Genomic DNA, 18,354 nt, shown 5'->3' with positions numbered 1-18,354 from the left:
GTTGTAGGTCTTCATAGAACCCATCAACCTCAGCTTCTTCGGCCTCAGTGGTTGGGGCATAGACTTGAATTACTGTGATGTTGAATGGTTTGCCTTGGATTCGTACTGAAATCATTCTATTGTTTTTGAGATTGTACCCCAGTACTGCTTTTCCCACCGTTTTGTTGACTATGAGTGCTACTCCATTTCTTCTAAGGGATTCTTGCCCACAGTAGTAGATATAATGGTCACCTGAATTAAATTCGCCCATGCTTGTCCATTTTAGTTCGCTGATGCCCAAGATGTCGATGTTCAATCTTGCCATCTCATGTTTGACCACCTCCAACTTACCTTGATTCATTGATCTTACATTCCAGGTTCCTAAACAATATTGTTCTTTACAGCATCGGATTTTCTTTTCACCACCAGACGCATCCACAGCTGAGTGTCCTTTCGGCTTTGGCTCAGCCGCTTCACTCTTTCTGGCGCTACTTGGAAATTCCCTCTGCTCTTCCCCAGTAGTATATTGGACACCTTCCGACCTGAGGGGCTCATCTTCCAGCATCATATCTTTTAGCCTTGTGATACATTCCATGGGGTTTTCTTGGCAAGAATACTGGAGTGGGTTGCCATTTCCTTCTCCAGTGGACCACATTTTGTCAGAACTCTCTGCCATGAATCTGTCCGTCTTGGGTGGCCCTGCATGGCATAGCTTATGGCTTCACTGAGTTACGCAAGCCCCTTCGCCACAACAAGGCAGTGATCCATGAAGGGGTACTTAAAGTAGACCTGTTGAAATCAATGGGACTTAGATTACTAATTTAAGACACACTGATTTCATTTAGGGTGGCCAGGTATCCTACTTTGCAAAGGACAGTCCTCTATTTGAAGTTGCCCTCTATTCGATGGGCTGCCCAGTCCAGTTTAAACCATAAAAAGAGAGAGCCTTGAAGGGCCCTTGAAGTTGCCCATCAGCAATGAGCACCTGGACAGCAGATTAAGCAGGCACACAATTCATCTGGTCAGTCTTCCCAATATGGTAAGATGTATTGTATTTCTATTTAAATTATGGTAATTGTTCTGAATTTGCATTTATACATATACATTAGCATGTAAAATGTCATGCAGATCGGTGCCCTCTGCTTTTTGGGCAATGCATTTCCTCTTTTTCGGTGATGCATTAGTGGCCGCCTTAATTACATTGTGTCTACACTAAGTGTGACTAAGCCTGGATCTAACCCCTAGAAAAGAAATGTCTCTCCCTGGGACTAGCAGCATCCATTCCATCTTTAGTGTCTCTGCTGCGAGACACAAGGGGAGCAGTTTTATTATGGCTGTGATCGATTTTGACGTTATAGGGAAGGTTACCATCTGCCATCACTTTGGTTTCACTTCAAAAGAAGACAAAGGTGATTTTCATTCAAATAGGGATTTGAAATTCAATTTTCTAGAAGGCTTGGCTGGCTGAGGGCTGCAATTGTCTTTCGAAGTCTTCCGGGCACTGAAAATCCCAGCAAAGTGAATCAAGTTTCACTTTTTTTGGCAGCCAGCAAACCTGAAGGAATTTCCATGTTATGTTGAGGAGACTGCATTGAGCCACTCCAATACGGTGCGTGCGCACTCTCTCTCTCTCTCTCTCTCTCTCTCACTCTCTCTCTCTCTCTCTCTCTTTGTAATGGATTCAGATTTAAAGCCACTGTAGCACAAGGTCTATAGCTGTAGGCCAAGCAGGTGTTGAGATATCAAATGCAGCAGTAGGTCATATTTCCCTAGTTTTTACATGAAGCTGGTATTTGCTGTTTGCTTAATGTTGGCTTTAAAAAGACAAAATAGATTGAGTAATAACGTTCAGAATGAAGGAGTGGGAAAGGGCTTCTCCCAAAAGAAAGAATAACTGGAGATTTGCATGCAGGAATGCCAATGTAATAGCAGTTCTTCTGCAGCTCAATCTACAATTTGGAGTTAGGGGATTGTGCATTCATGTTGCTTTCTAGATGTCCCAGCATAACTTGGTAACTAGATGAAGATATACGTATTCCCCTACAAAGCCTTGCAAACCGTTAATCTACTGTGTTGAACCTCTTTCAGCCAGAGGGCCAAATCCCATTTCTCAGAATGCAGCTCTTGGGGGCTGCATTCCAGTGCTCAGAGGCGGGGGGGGGGGGGGATGGCAAAGGTGCAGAGCCAAAAATACCAGAATATATTAGTTTAAAGCTCTTACTATCAGTAACTAAGCATGCCTTTTAGAATTGGGGGAAACTAGGAAATCACCAAATGATCAGGGGATGGGGTCAGGGGTGTGGCTTTCTAGGGAAACCCTGGAGGACCAGACTGGAGCCCAGGCAAGCCGGATTTTAACTTTTAAAGGTTAATTTTGAATGTTGGGACCTTTGCTTAATGTGGTGGCTAAGAGGTCAGACTCAGTTACTCTGATCACTTCCATAGGCTCTGCAATCTTAGTGTGTCCAGGCATAGTGTCAGTGATCAGTTTTGGGGGGGCGGTTCTCTGTGCCCCCCCTCCGTGGATGCCAACTGCTGATGCCATGCTGATGCATGGGGATGGATCCAGTTTGGCCATTCCATGAACGGGAAGATTACTTCCATTCTTGGAACAGACTGATCCAGCAGAGGCTCTCTGTCAGAGGAGACAGGTGGGAAGACAATTTTCACCAATTCCCCCTTCCACCTACAGTCCATCACCAAGAAACATGCTGGCTTTCATGTTGGTCTGAAGCGTCCGCCTAACCCACCCAAGCAGATTTTCAAGGGGCACAGGAGACTGCAGGGGAAAACTGAGATTGGCAAAATTGCCTCCCTCACTTCCTCTTGCGTTCTCAGTGGTACCTTCTCGATGGTGGCCCCCCAATTATGGAATTACCTCCCCAAAGAGGCCTGCCTGGCACCAACATTGTTATCCTTTCAGCACCAGGTTAAAACTGCCCTGTTATCTCAGGCATTTGGCAGCGTGTAATGAGTTTTTAAACAATTCCTAGATTGTCGTTTGTCGATTGTTTAAAAAATTGTTTTTAGATACATGTTGGCTGGATCTACACTTACCGCCTTTTTTCGCTTTTTTCACCGCCCGCCTTTCACACTATGCAGTAGCCGCCTTGAATTGGAACCAGAATTTCCCAGTTCCGTGCTCCTGCTTTCAATACCCTAATATCCCAGTATTTCCCCTTAATCTACTCTGATTTTCTGCCTTTGCTACCATATCCAGTCGTAGTCCCCTCCCCCGCCTGTCCATATGCGGCGGTGTTTGTATTTCCTTCCTGTCCAATCACAGCTCTCGACGGCCCCATGTCTTCTTCCCACAACCAATTGCATAGCTTCCTCAGCAGCCCCTGTCTCCTTAGCAACAAGCAAAGGGCTGGATGTGCACGCGCTTGTCTGATCTCGGAAGCTAAGCAGGGTCGGTCCCCATCAGTGCTTGGATGGGAGACCGCCTGGGAATCAGGCTTCCTGCACTGAGCAGGGGGTTGTTGTATCCCTTCAAATGAGATTAAGTTTTACCCCCTCTTATCCCCTGCTCTGGATGTTTTTTTTTAAAATTCAGGCGTTATCCTCGCAGAATCAGGGCTTCTCCGCGATGTTTTTTTCTAATTCAGGCATAAGCTTCGAAGTTTCGAAGTTGTGAAGCTTCACAACTTCAAAGCTTCGAAGACCATGCCTCAGTTAGAAAAAAAAACATCCGGCGCAGGGTATAGGAGAGGGTAAAACTTAGTCTCTTTTGAGGGGATACAACAATCCCCTGCTCAATGCAGGAAGCCTGATTCCCAGGCGGTCGCCCATCCAACTACTGACTGGGGCCAACCCCGCTTAGCATCTGAGATCAGACAAGTGTGCGCAGGAAAACAGCAGGAAAACAGCACAGCGCTCGAGTGTGAACCGAGCTCGCACATTCGATGAAGCACTGCAACGGGGAAAGTGGGTGTGTGTGAATAATCACGTTTTAATATGAGAGCATTTAACCCGACGGGACAGCAAATTCATTGCGATGGCGGGTGCAATGTAGATCGGCCCGTTGTCTCTGTGTGCACTGTCTGTTTATATGTTTTTATGTAAATGGCTTTACACTTTGTATAAAGTATATTTCAATGGTTTTTAATCTTTGTGCACTGCCCAGACAGCTTCGACTATGTGGTGGTATAGAAACAAGCTAACAAAAGGGCCTGGCTTTGCACGGGTTGGGAAGAGCCCTTAGTTTGACACAACAAAGCCTTACATACCTGTCAGAGTTCGATACAGCATAGCCGTCAAGCAAAGTTATGCGGCTGTCAGAGTGGGACACATTATGCCTGCCCTGGCCCCTAAGCACAGCCCTGCCATGGTGACCCCATAGCCCTGTGAGGGAGCGGCCTGCTTTGTTGCTCGTCCCCTGAAGACTGTCTTGAGCATCCCTCTCTGTCAGCCACGACTCCATCCTTCTCCGCTCTTCCTTCTCTCCTCTTCCCACCACATCAACTGCCCACATTCTTCTTCCGTCACCTGAGGCACTTTGCTCCCCAGCCCCCTGCTGTATCTATCTGTATCTCGTTTCACCGCCTTCTCTTTTACCACCCTTTCTTCAAAAACTCACTGTACCTATAACCATCCCAGACAGCGATAGAACATATCCTGAACAATCATAGCAATTGGATGTACGGTCTTCAAGTCCATCCAGGACATATGGACAAACACTTTTGGATGGATGGATAGATAGATAGATAGATAGATAGATAGATAGATAGATAGATAGATAGATAGATAGATAGATGAATGAGCGGATCTCTGCCAGTCAGGAGACTGGATCCAAACTGCTGGTGTATCTTATAGGTTGGGTGGCCGTGACCTATTTTACAGAGGACAGTGCCTGTTTGAAGGGCTGTCAGAGGACAGGGGCTGTGGGGCGGGGGGAGGGGAAATTGTTGGAAATCATCTCTCCTTCCCATGAGAGGGCAGCCTATAAATGCTTATAGGCATTATAAATAAATAAACACTTATAAAGAAATGCATTATAATTATTGATTATAATTATTTATAATTATAATACATAAATAAATGCTTATAGGCATTATAAATAAATGCATATAAATGCTCCGTTAAATGCTTATAGGCATGATTCACTCCCTTTCCACAGCCTCCCTACCTGTTCCTGCACATAGAGGAATTCATGCTTGAGTTCCTGCTGCCAGTCGCCCTTCTCATCAGCTGCCCTCCCAGAAGCGGAGAGCTTGGCTTCTGGAAAGGTTCATTTATTCACAGTTATATTTAGGGGCATCATTTTTTTTGATGATTTGGCCTCTGAATAATTGATTACATAACAGACACATAATTACTGTGTATTCTGTTCTACAGATATTGTGATTGTATTTAAGGGAAGCCGAGGAGGTGGAAACAGCCCGCCTCTACGTATGATCATTTTGCCCTTTTTAATAAATGACTCACCCTGATTTTAAGAGCCAAGATAGTCTTTACATCTGATAATTCCAGTACTTTACGTGTTTTTACTGTGTGTGGGGGGGGGGGAGTCCTCCATCATTTATCATGTCATCTTATCACAGTCTCTTTGTGAGACGCAAATAGCACACTAATGTTTTCTTTTGTTAGGGTGAGTTGGCAATCTCTGCTGAGATGGAGCAACTACAGACAGCGCTTTTTTTTTTTATAATCTTCCTGACACTTGGATGAAACTGGCTTATCCATCAACATACAGCCTCACTCAGTGGTAAGTCACATGCCAACAGATATTTGTTCATAAGCAGAAGAGAGAGAGAAAGCAATATAAACTCTGTTGTTTTTTCTTGATAAATACTATTCCTTCTAATGAGGCATGGTAGCCTCACACACAGTGTGATCTTAATGATGTCCTACAAAAGAGTTCAGTCTTTTCTGACATATTATCAAAGATTTCTCAAGTTTATTAAAATTGGGAGTTGAATCCAGAGTTCCTGGAAGTGGAACTTTGTTCACAGGACACTCCTGCTGGAGTATGGGAGGGCGGACATTTTTGCTGATTCCTCCTTCCTCTGTGCCCTCTGAAAAGCTTCTCTGGAGCTTTGAGGAATCCTCAAGAATGATATGGGAGGTGGTACCAGTGCAAATTACCTCCCTCCCCCTGCACCTCCTTCCTCCCATGGGAGATCTCTGCTGGATCTCAAGGGACACACTCTGGATCCAACCCGTTGTTAAGAGTCACATGAGGTTGGTGCAGATTCCGGTACACATTTCAGTTACAGAGCTCATTAGAGAGCTCATAGGTGGGATGGATCTTTTACATGTAACTAGATGGCCATAGTGTACTAAGATTTATCTCCAGGAATATGCTACTTATAGTGGTTAGGGACCTGACTGATGCGGGCGGCGGGGGTGGGGGGAAGTCTACAGGTAGTTACCATGGCAACTTCAGAACTATGGTGGTAGGATCTGGGATTGGCTCAGAGAAGTTCCGCTAACCTGTGGCCAAAACAAAAAGAACCCACACCCTCCATGGTGCACCAAATTTTACTCTTTCAATTGTTCATCAAATTATGCCTGCCATACTCTTCCAAAACCAGTAGCTGTGGAGGACACAAAAGATAAGGTGTCTTGCCCCATCTGAGTGCTCTGTAAGGTGGGTGAAGGGAGGAAGTTTTAATAAATTCATATTTTGACCTGCACAGGGACAGGAAATGTATCACGAAGACCGGGTATAGGAATGACGACCTTGATACAATGGAGGACCAATTGCTGATCTAAGCAGTTAAACATGATGAATGATTAGGCAGAATTACCAATCCAAGCAAATGTATTCAGGATTATTTTCCAATAACCAATACAAGCAATGTATTCAGGGTTAAAGCGAGTCTGTGTGGAACAGATATTATTTACATAGCTACAGGACTAGCAGCCCTTATGGAATCAAAATGTAGCAGTAAGTTGTAATTTGCTAGCTTTCATTTGAAGCCAGTGTTTATTTAAAGCCAGAATCCTGGCAATGAGCAACATCCTGGTAACTTCTTTCCTTATCCGATTTGCCTCCGTAGCTCATTATAGCCCTGCACTCTACTGTGGATTTCTCTGTGGTCCCTGTTTTAACTAACCATCCGTTGCCTGCTCAGGGATGGCAGCAGGCACTCTTTCCCCTTGGGAGGTCTTATGATTCTGAATAGTCCTCCACTTAGACGATTCCCCCTTTGGGAGCCATCCTTTGTTGGAAAGATGGTGACTTACTTAAGCAGCCTTAAGTTTCACAAGGGAAACAAATACAGTGGTGTATTGATTCTCAAGCCACAGTGATTCAGCAAACCTCCCAGAGCCTGAATTCACGGAACCCACTGGAGACCAGTTTTGTATAAAGCAAAAAAGATAGCGCCCCTGTGAATTTATGAAGCGGACTACCTTCTGATGAGAGCCAGGAATTTAGTTTGGATTTCTCACAATGCTGTGAAATGCCCAACATATTGATGCTCCATCCAGGGCATTGTGGGAAATACTCCAAGGCATTGTGGGAGATTTAAAATGGCGACTCATAACCACCCGCTGCAGAGGGGGGCAGGGCAGGTGCCAAGTGCTGGTACGCCCAACTGGGGTCAGCTGCCCAAGGGCTCCAGCTGCCGACATGAGCCCGGCCTGGAAAAAGTTTGTCAGAGAACAGCCTTGTTGCTTGCGGTTAGACTTGCCTCTTGGTTTAATGAACAACACACACACACACACACACACACACACACACATCTGCTGACCTCACAGGCTGGCAGGATGCATTTGTTTTTTTGGGTATTTGTATGCGGCTCTTTAGGACCAAAGGCCCTCACAAAGCAGGTCACACTTAAAATCAAAACAATACAATACAAATCTGCGTAATAAATAATAAGGCTGACCCAGCCAGTATTCTTGTAGTTGGCCGGTGATAATCTTACTGTGTTTTATTGTTGTATTTTATGTTAACAGCTAATCTATTCTCAATAGACTCAGCAGCTGGCAGGGATGAGGACCAATATGTGAAGCTACACATCATGGCCAAGGGCAGTGGTGCAGCTGGACCTTGGGGCTGATGTCCAGGGCCCCGCAGCCCAGGGTGGGGGGAATAACACCCAGAGAGTAGCAGGGATGGGGCATCAGTGAACAGGCCCGGCATCGGCACCTCAGCTGGCATGGGCATGCTGGGGCCCGCTGCGGCTAATGCCAATCACTCAAGCATCCTTTCTTCTTCGTTAAAGAACAAAAAGACCATTTGATAGGCAGGGGGTGGACAGCTAGGCATGTACAGATGTGCACATAATTGTTTTTACTTTAAAAATAAATTATCCTTTTGTACAACAAATGGGGGTTATTCTCAAGTGCATCTGTTTATTATCAGGCCAGCAGATGCAAACTCCATTTTGTTCCTGGAGTCGTGATGGGGCTATGATTTAAATGAGTTTAAAATGCGAAACTGCACATGTTCGGAGTATTTCTTCTTTTAAAAAAAAAAAAAATCAAGCCAACAGTTTACTTTTGTTTTGCTTGAACGTATCAGGAATGTAGAAGAAGCTGTAAAGCATGGACTGTTGGTGGCAGGTAGTGGTTGGTTGTGTGCTAACCACTGAAGTAATACACGTGGCCATCTAAAAAGGGGGCCCTGTAAGACCATCAGTGGCACAATACTATTGGATTTGCCCTGGGTTACATGTATCCAGTGCAGAGCGGGCAGTGCATCATGCTTCCTGCTCTGCATTTTAGCTAGACGGGCGTTTTCACCTATCTAGCAGAGGCTTTGGGAAAGGGGAGGGAAGGAGGCTGGGGACAGCAGGGGATAGCTCACATCCCCAGTCTGCTCCCCTCCCCGCCCGCCAATGTGCCCCCTTTAACCCATCTACAAGCTCATAGAAGCAGCCGGTGTGGTTCTCTCCACGCCAGCTGGGAGGGGGAGGGGGAGAGGAGCTCAGTTTCCTGGCTCCGAGGTTGGAGCGCTGTCTCCGGCCTTGGATCCAGGAATCCAACATATCCTATGTCCCCCAAACGCTGTCTAGGGGACATAAGATTGCTCCCTCTGTCCAGGTTCTACAATTAACTAGGTAACCAAGGAGAATTAAATAGTGTGACAAATTTGTTCTTGTCTAGGGATATTATGATATGGGGGGTTTGTATTTAGTTAATAATGGACCAGCAGGTAATGTATCTCATGCAATATTCCTGGTACAAAGTGTCACCAAGGCATTGTAAGTTTAGAAAATTAAAAACACAGTTTTTAAATAGAGGCCTCTGAGTTCAGGTGTATCTTTTCATCTTTTACTTTAAAATCTTAAGCAATTTTTACATTGCATGATATAAGAGCATTAATCATACAAGAATATAGTGGTTGCAAACAAAATACATTTTCAAAGCATTCTAAGAATCATCTAGGAACACTGTCTTTAATGTAGTAAACTATCACCCAGTAATATGTCTGAGCTTGTTGAATTCCCCCTTCCATTTGGGTTTTTTTAGGGGGGTAAGATGGGTGGACACACTGGTGTCCGATCCCAGCTATATTAAATATTAGATTTCTTCATTGATAGCTATGGGCAGGTCTCTCAGTGAGAACAAGGAAATGACCTATCCAGACACAGAGGTACTATTGTCTATCCATTTAATCTCGATGGATCTCTTCCTCCCTCCTCCTTGTCCAATCACGCCATTCCATTATCCCTCCCACCCAGTTGTCAGGAGAGGGGGCAGAAGAGGTTCCTCTTGGTCTGCCAATATTCCATGACACTGAGATGTAATCCAGCTATTTCGGGGATTCCTCCTGTTTTCCTAAGGTTCTTCATACCCCTGCAAATGTAAGGGTTACCTGAGATTGCAGATACCTCCCTCTTGTGTGGGTGGTGCAGTTTTGACTAGATTCAGATTAGCATGGGGAAACTCAGTGGAGGGTGGTGGCTCCTGTTTCAGTGGGGCTGCGAAGCTGCTCTGGGTTTCAGTCAGAATGCTAATGGAGTTATCCAAGGTGCTGAACTAATTTTAGGGATAAGGTTCAGCACTTTGGATAGCTCCTTTAGAGTTCTGAGTGGTTCCAACTGAAACCCACAGCCCCACTGAAATAGGAGCTACCAGCCTCCACTAGGAAAATTGCTTTTAAGCAATTTGAATCACTTTTAAGAGGAATGATGATGTCCTAGGTCCAAAGTCAGGGCTGTAGTTGCTGCCCCACATCTTTTCTTCTGGATCCCACAGCGCACCATGAAAGATCTCATGGTGTACCATTCCCATAGGCTTCTAAAGAGATGCTACCATCTGAATAAAACAGATATGCAGGCATTTGCTTAGTAGTGGAGGGCAAGCCACTTGTGAATGCTTGCAGTGTAGGCAGATACTCTCAGACGCAGAGCATGTAATCTGCAGAAAAGTATTGGCTTGAAAAAACATGGGTCATAGACGGAATACTGATAATGTAAGGTACATTATCTCTCAGTAAAAATGACAAATATCGAAGTTAAATAGGAAAGATATGCGAGGTGGAGAAAAGTGGAATAAAATGTGTGTTTTAACTAAATCAATTTTCAGAAATACCATGCACAGGTTAATCTTTTATAAATATGTTCAGGCAATATATTTGAGACTTGCCCACCTACACAAAATGAATACACACCCTCGGATGATTTTCAGAGGGAGGATAAATGAGAGAACTGTTCTGTATTTGATGTGGTTCTGCTCTGTAATTCACAGATACCGCAGATCAGTACTGAATTTTTCACTCATTCTCCCAGGGAACTGATACTGACAGCTCAATCCTATACATGTCTACTCAGAAGTAAGTCCCACTGAGTTCATGGGCCTCACTCCCAGGTATGTGGATATACAATTGCAGCTTCACAAATTTTGTGAGGTGTAGGTTTGGCAGAGGACTGGAGCCTCTGCATAAAATCCATGTTAAGTTTCAAAACTTAATAAAATAAAGGGCATATTTGCTGTAATGCTACCTTTAGGAAAACATCTGCTGGACACTTCTTAAAATATGCCTAAGGAATTCTAGTATGTATGTATGTATGTATGTATGTATGTATGTATTTAAAACATTTCTATACCATCTTACTGGAAAAACTGATCAAAGCAGTTTACCAAAAAAACCTGTAGTTCTTGAACCTAATTATCAATAGATTAGGAGCCCTGCACCGTAATTATTACTAAAATACATTTCTGGATACCAACATATAATTTTGTGGAAGGTAATATCTTACAATGGTTGCAGGAATGTTACTTATCTTTTTAACTATGAAGAAACATGGCCAGGCATGTACCTAGACAATGGGAATTTTTGATTGTGGAGTAGGGCATTTTTTCCTTAGTTTCTTAATTATCTAATGCGGTACTCAGAGACCGAGGTATGTACAGCATCACATGTGACATCATGCCAGCATTATGGAAAGGTTTGTTTGGGGAAAAAAAGTGCACGTTTAGATCTGGGGGCGCAAGTGACATATATCTTGACTGTTACCATGTGTGGCATTCTTTGCATGGGAGAGAAAACAGGGCATGTTGGATCCACTTTTAGGCATATGCAACTGGGCTGGCAGAAGTGGGCTTCACTGTGCCCCTCCTCCCCACAACATCACTTCCAGACCTCCTGAAAATGCTACCAGAGGGCCAGGGGTGGGGGACCCTGCTGAATGGTGTAAGCTGTTGTGCGGGAAGGGGGAATATGCAAAAATTCATTAGAGGCAACTTCTAGGAGTGGAGCCCTTCTGTCAAAAGGCAGTTCCTGGATCCAACCCAGTATTTCTTTGGTTCTGTCACTATTTTATGAAATTATTAAATCCATCAGGTTGGCAGACACAACAAACAGGACTTTTTCAGTGGTGGCCCCATCCCTGTGGAACTCCCCTGTGAGATATGTTTGGCTCCCTCTTTAGTTGATTTTAAGCAGGGCTTAAAGATCTGGCTGTTCCAGACTGCTTTTAATGGAATAAGATGGTTGCTCTATGATTTTAACTGCTGCTTTTATGTTTATGCTTTTATCTGTTGTGTTGTATTGTTCTATACATTTTTTTGTGACCTGCCTTGAGGGGGCCTTTGGCCCAGAGGCAGTTTATACTTGCATATATTTTTAAACACTACAAAGGAATGGAGGGAAGATAGGTGTGGAGTTCCTCAAAGATGGTGCTGAGCCTCTCTCCCCTTGGCCTGCAAAGTCATTTCACAGGTGGGTGGAGTCAGTATAATGCTGGCTGGGGGATGCTGGGAGTTGTAGGACACCAGGGTGGGAAAGGCTATCATTTGGAGAAGGCGACTTTAAAGCATAAGCCAGCCAGGGAATTCCCACCTGTGTGAGTATAGTACGTTGGGATCGCATGGGCCACTATAGTGAATTAGACACCTATCCATCTGTAAGCAGCTTCTTGTTTCAAATGGCACAAAACTATTACTATACCTCCAATAAACACTCAGTAGTTGCTTGATCAGCCCTGGGAAGTATTTCTTAGTAGCCAAGCCAGCTCATGCATTCCAGCATACTTCATAAAAATCAGAACTCGGAGAACTCATGTAGCTCAAAGGTCCAAAAATGTTGCCGCTGGAATGTTGGCATTCTCTTTGTCCAGAGCAGTTGGCTTCTTCCTTGAGCGTTGATCTGCAGGTCTGAGGAACAGAATCTCCTGTTCCACAGAAGGGTAGCTGCATTGTGGCATTTACTGCAAGATAAATTGGAATTGAATGCACCCGTCGTACGTTCGGGCTGGTTTTCAGCAGGTTCACCTGCCATGGGTCATCAGGATAGGTATGTGCAACATGTCTGATACTGCATGTTTGGTACTATCCGATACTGCATGTCTGGTGCTGCTATTGTTGGTGCAGTGATCAGCTGTTCCCGGAGAACATCACCCAGTCCCCTGCCCCTGCCCCATAGGCCAGTGGTCCAGAACCTCAGGCCTGGGCGCCAAATCCGGCCCTCTGGGGTTTCCCAGATGGCCACGCCTGCTTTCCCTGGCCCCATCCCCTTTCTCCTAGCCACCAATCGTTTGGTGGTTTCCTGCTTTTTGTGCAGGTTTCCCCCCAATCTAAAAAGCTGAAATGCTTCTCCTAAGGCTGAGTTACTAGCAGGAAGAGCATTCAGCTAAAATATGCAGGCACTTTTGGCTCCACTTCTTTTGGCTTCACTCCCACCCACCTCTGACAGCTTCTCCAAAATGGCATTTGGCCCCTGGGCTCAAAGAGGTTCTGCATGCATTCAGAGTAGCAACTCCTAGCCACAGGAAAAGCAAGAATGCTTTAGAAGGACTCACGGCGTGGTGCGAGAAGGTGTGGTTATTTTTCTTGGGTGAGTCTGCACAGAAGCCACAAAGAAGAACAAGTGATTGCAACTCAAGAGCTGAACAATATTGCAAAAGAGTGACTGTATAACCTCAGCAGCAGTGGCCAATTTGCTTTTTGTTTGCTTTGTTGTTCAGTCGTTCAGTCGTGTCTGACTCTTCGTGACTCCATGGACCACAGCACGCCAGGCCTTCCTGCCCTCCGCTCTCTCCCAGAGCGTGCTCAAGTTCATATTCATTGCATCGGTGATGCTATCTAGCCATCTCATCCTCTGCCGTCCCCTTCTCCTTTTGCCTTCAGTCTTTCCCAGCATCAGGGTCTTTTCCAGTGACTTTTCTCTTCGCATTAGGTGGCCAAAATATTTGAGCTTCAGCTTCAGTATCTGTCCTTCCAATGAGCACTCAGGGTTGATTTCCTTTAGGATAGACTGATTTGACCTCCTTGCAGGGGACTCGTAAGAGTCTTCTCCAGCACCACAGTTCGAAAGCATCAATTCTTTGGCGCTCAGCCTTCCTTATAGTCCAGCTCTCACAGCCACACATTACTACTGGGAAAACCATAGCTTTGATTAGACGGACCTTTGTCGGCACTTTTATTCTGTATCATTATTCAGATGTCACATTATACCGGAAGAGAACAAAGCTAGTCTATAACATTGACTCATAGACTGTAGAAGCCAACAGGAGTATCCCATCCACATAACAAACGTGTGTTGCAAATGTATTTAGGCTCCAGTGTGCTTACAGAGGTGTACCACCTATTTAAATGACCACTTCAAACCGTATCTGTCTATGCTCCCATCTCTCTTCTTTGGTGCTGCTAAGGTACATCGATCTCCTCCTGCGCTGCTGTGAGATTGACTCCTGGGCACAGGATCTCACCCTCCCCAGCATTGTCTGGATATCAGGCTTTTTCAACCCCCAGTCCTTCCTCACAGGTAGGAAGCACATCACACAACTCATTAGTAATTTACTGCTACAGTAATTTTTATAATTACTGCCAGGAGGCTTCATTAAATTTGATCTAATGAATAAATATTGTATTTTCAACGTGATTACCAGCACAGCTTAAGCTGTGTGCCATAAACAATTATTTTCCTCAATACACAGTGTGTCAGTGACTATTGATTTGGGCTTTTTTTAATTTCGCAAGGAGTTTGCTATATTTGTATCGTAGAGGCACTCAATAATGGCTGAACGTGAAGAGTCAATTGTCAAGGGTCATGCGGCTGTCAGAGAAATAAAAGGGATAGCAATTGCAAAAAAGCTGAAAGAATTATTGTTAGTAAATATATTAACTTTGTGTTGGATGCAAAAAATGGGGCAAGAAGAGGGATTCTTGGTGTGTGTTAACTATATAAATATACTTTAAGCATGTCCAAGGGAGCTAGCCAAGTGAGCTTCATTTATTTTTAACTTTTGCCCACCTCTAAATATCACGCTACCATGTTATGGCATAAACTGGTTTTGGTATTTCCCACTGTTTCGAGGGTCATTTCCTACATAGCAAAGGCTGGGAGTTGGGGCTGCTTTCAAGAAACAGAGATCCAAAACAACCCACTGGGTACAAATAACTAATTCCCTTGTTTTTTGGATTACAGACAGCTGCTAAATTTATGGCTCCGTGGGTCAAACCAAGATCCATCTTTGAAATCAGCACTATCAGATAGTTGTAAAGCTAGAGCGCAGACTCAACACAAATGGCTCATAGCACATGGCTATGCTGGTGCAGTCCTTCACATCCTCAAATTTGTATTGGTATTGGACTCCTGGATAATCACAATTTAAGCCCAGGTTTCAAGGACCAAGACCCAGTCCTGCAGTGGAAACTGCTTTTTTGAAGTGTTAAAGACCCAAACATCAAGTTCAGAAACATGACATGACAGTCCTTGCCAGACTGTACAACACCACAGAACATGTGTTCAAATGCTCCTTTGCATCAAAACCTCCCTGCCTGTGGAAAGCAAGGATATCAGGGGAATGCACAAATCCACATTTACTTTAAGCAGCCTCAGCTTGGCCCTGATGTTGTAGGCGAGGTTCCTTTGGGGACTGATAAGAGTGTTCACATTCACTCAGATCTACTTAAATTCAGCAAATAAGGACTAAAACAAAGACATAAGCCAAATGCATTTATTAAAGAAAGATAAAGAAAAATTAAGTTTAACAAGCACACAAACCTTCCACTCAGCAATAAAGCAAAGATAAGGCATACTCATACACCCTACCACTCACCCTTGTACTTTACCAGGAAGGGGATCCTCCTTTTTCTGGCAAAGATTTGGAACTTTCTTCACAATACAGGACCTCATAGTGGCCCTGTAACCAGGAGAAAGACACCCTTGTCCCATTATGCATGAACTTAAAATACTCTTTCAGATTTGGTGATCTCCTTATTACATTTTCTTGGGCCAAGTCACATTATAGGTCATCCAATTCCCACAAAGTCCATCCTTTTGTCCCCAATATCACCTCCGTCCTTGGTGTAAAGTATTGTCTACAAAACAGGTCTAAGTTCTCCTTTTATGTGGTCTCAACAGCTCCTTTTTCTTCCCTTTATTTCCAAACAGGGGAATCCCAAACCACGTGTTCTTATCTTTGTCCCCTTACCTTTTACCCAGTTTCCTTACAAGGAAGGGACAGTTGATCAGGTTGGAAGGTTATCAAAACATCTCTTCTCAGTTCATATATGACATCTAGCAAGCTTCAAATACAGTAGATTTTGCTCCCCTACTTGCCCCTTTACCCCATTAGCGGTAATTGCCCCCCCCATGAGCACCATCTTACTCCTCACACCCCATATTGCACCCAAATGTAAATCGGAAGGCCCCCCAAAACCCATACTCTGCTCTCGAGTTTTTAACTGGAGATGCCAGGAATAAACCTGGCGCCGTTTGCATGCAGAGCTATTGCTTCCCCCCATTTTTCTGCTCAACTAAGTCTCCCCAACTGTTTATTTCAGCTATCATGCAGAGTCTAGCCCGAACAAATGGATGGCCTTTGGATAAGATGCGCATAACCATAGATGTTACCAAAAAATATAAAGAGTTTATGCAGCCTGCTAGAGAAGGGGCATATATACACGGCCTGTACTTGGAAGGTAGGCATTACCTCTACATGGTCTCAAGGTTTTAAAATGGCTAGGTAAAGGTAAAGGTGTCCCCAACCAGTCGTGTCCGACTCTAGGGTGTGGTGCTCATCCCAGTTTCTAAGCCAAAGAGCCAGCGCCGTCCGAAGACGCTTCCGTGGTCATGCGGCCGGCATGACTGAACACCGAGGTGCACGGAACGCTGTTACCTTTCCCGCTGAGGCGGTACCTATTTATCTACTTGCAATTTCTTGCTTTCGAACTGCTAGGTTGGCAGAAGCTGGGACTGAAGACGGGAGCTCACTCCGTCACGCAGCACTCGGGTCTCGAACTGCTGACCTGCCGACCTTCCAGTCTGCAGTTCAGCGTCTTAACCACTAAGCCACCGCGGTCCCTTTAAAATGGCTACCATGCTTTAAAATGGCTACTTTGTAAACTTTGGAGTTTTATTTGTAAGCCTCCTTTAAATTCCTTTTAGGGCACAATACTATACATGTTTAGACAGAAAAAAGTCCTACAGCTCCCAGCATTCCCCAGCCAGATGGGGAATCCTCAGAGTTGTAGGACTTTTTTCTATTAGTGCAATCCTATTAGACAGGGTATAAATTGACTACTTCCATATTGCCAGCAAATAAAAGGTATCCATTTATAAAGGTGTCACCTGTGCCTTCCGTTGTTTCTTGCTGCCACGTTTCCTTCATTTCTTAATTGGAAGAAGTTAAGTACAGATTGTTGTAATTTTTGTTCCTACCGGATAGGTTTACTCCTGTCAGCTGATAGCAGATATTTTCTAAGGATCCTAATCTTATGGTATTATTCAACACCAGTTTGCACGCTGTCCACATACATGCTGAAACTTTCACACAAGGTTGTGGCTACTTGGGAATGGACAAGAGCCCCATCTAGTAATGTGAATATACTATAGCCATATGACCAACTGGGTCAGTGGAAGGACTACAGGCTGGTAAATAGATAACAAATCAGACCTGCGACACAATGTTGCAGTATGGTGTGCTTCTATTCAGTGTTCTAGCTAGCCATTCTTTTTCCAGGTTGCTCCATTCCATTCCCCTGCCTGTCTGCCCCCCTACTTGCATTCCGTGTCCACCGAGTCCCAATTTAACTGCTTGGGTGTTCCTCCTCCACCACCCCCTAGTGGGTTTTTTTGTACTGCTGCAAAACTCGGGGTTCCTGAGCATCACTGTCTTTTGTGTGGATGGTGCTGTTTTGGCTACATAAGGATCGACACATGCAGGAGCGTATCGGTATATAAGATACTGCTCTATATAGGCAAGAAAGGACTGCAGGTCAGTAAATTTCACCAAAGCTAACCCAATAAACAAAATCTGTAACTGGCTCAAGAAACAGTGCAAATGCAGATATCAGTAGAACGTGTGCTGTTTAAGGAGGGAATATCTTGATTTTAAAATCCCTTTCTCTACTTCTAATTATTCACAGGTGCTCGTTGGGATGTTCAAGGGGGCCATATAGCTGAAGCTCGCCTGAAAGCACCAACAATAGCAATGCCTGTGATTTTTGTGAGAGCCATCCCCAATGACAGACAAAAAAATCAGCAATATTTATGAATGCCCAGTATATTAAACTAAACTAAGGGGCTCCACTTATGTGTCGACCTTCCATTTAAAAGCCAAGGAAAGGCCAGCAAAGTGGATTCTTGCTGGTGTTACATTGCTTTTAAGTGTGTGATTATGATGCATTTCCAGAGAAGATATTTCAGACCAATCTCTTTAGCTTTACCTGCTTGTTCTCTCACCTCAGTGAATTTGTATGCACAACAGCATGGTTTTGCTTTGTTTTTAAAAAGGACTGTGAACGTAGATGTAGGAACACAAATGATACTCATGAACCCTTAAGCTTAATAAAATAAAACCACAAATTGTGAATAATCTTCATCTTTTTAAATACATCTCTAAAACTACAGGCAGGGGTAAAGCATACAGTATCACACCTTTAAGTACGTGGCAAGCAGTAAAGCTGTTTACTTTTCCCAGTGCTGTTATCAATAAAAACCAGAAAATCAAAGTAAATGAACAATGGTTA

General features: G+C 44.2%; 1 pseudogene; it reads left to right on the top strand.

Annotated features, from left to right (window-relative positions):
- The window catches only part of LOC146358527 (dynein axonemal heavy chain 11-like), a 320,580-nt pseudogene extending 302,580 nt beyond the window's left edge, over window positions 1–18,000 (top strand).
- The last annotated feature ends 354 nt before the right edge of the window (window positions 18,001–18,354 follow it).

This window comes from Heloderma suspectum, chromosome 1 (genome assembly GCF_057233095.1).
Source record: "Heloderma suspectum isolate Gila_16-S chromosome 1, 16-S_ref, whole genome shotgun sequence".
NCBI classification, from domain to species: domain Eukaryota; kingdom Metazoa; phylum Chordata; class Lepidosauria; order Squamata; family Helodermatidae; genus Heloderma; species Heloderma suspectum.
The sequence above is the reverse complement of the archived record's forward strand: the minus strand, read 5'-3'. Positions and strand labels throughout refer to the sequence as shown.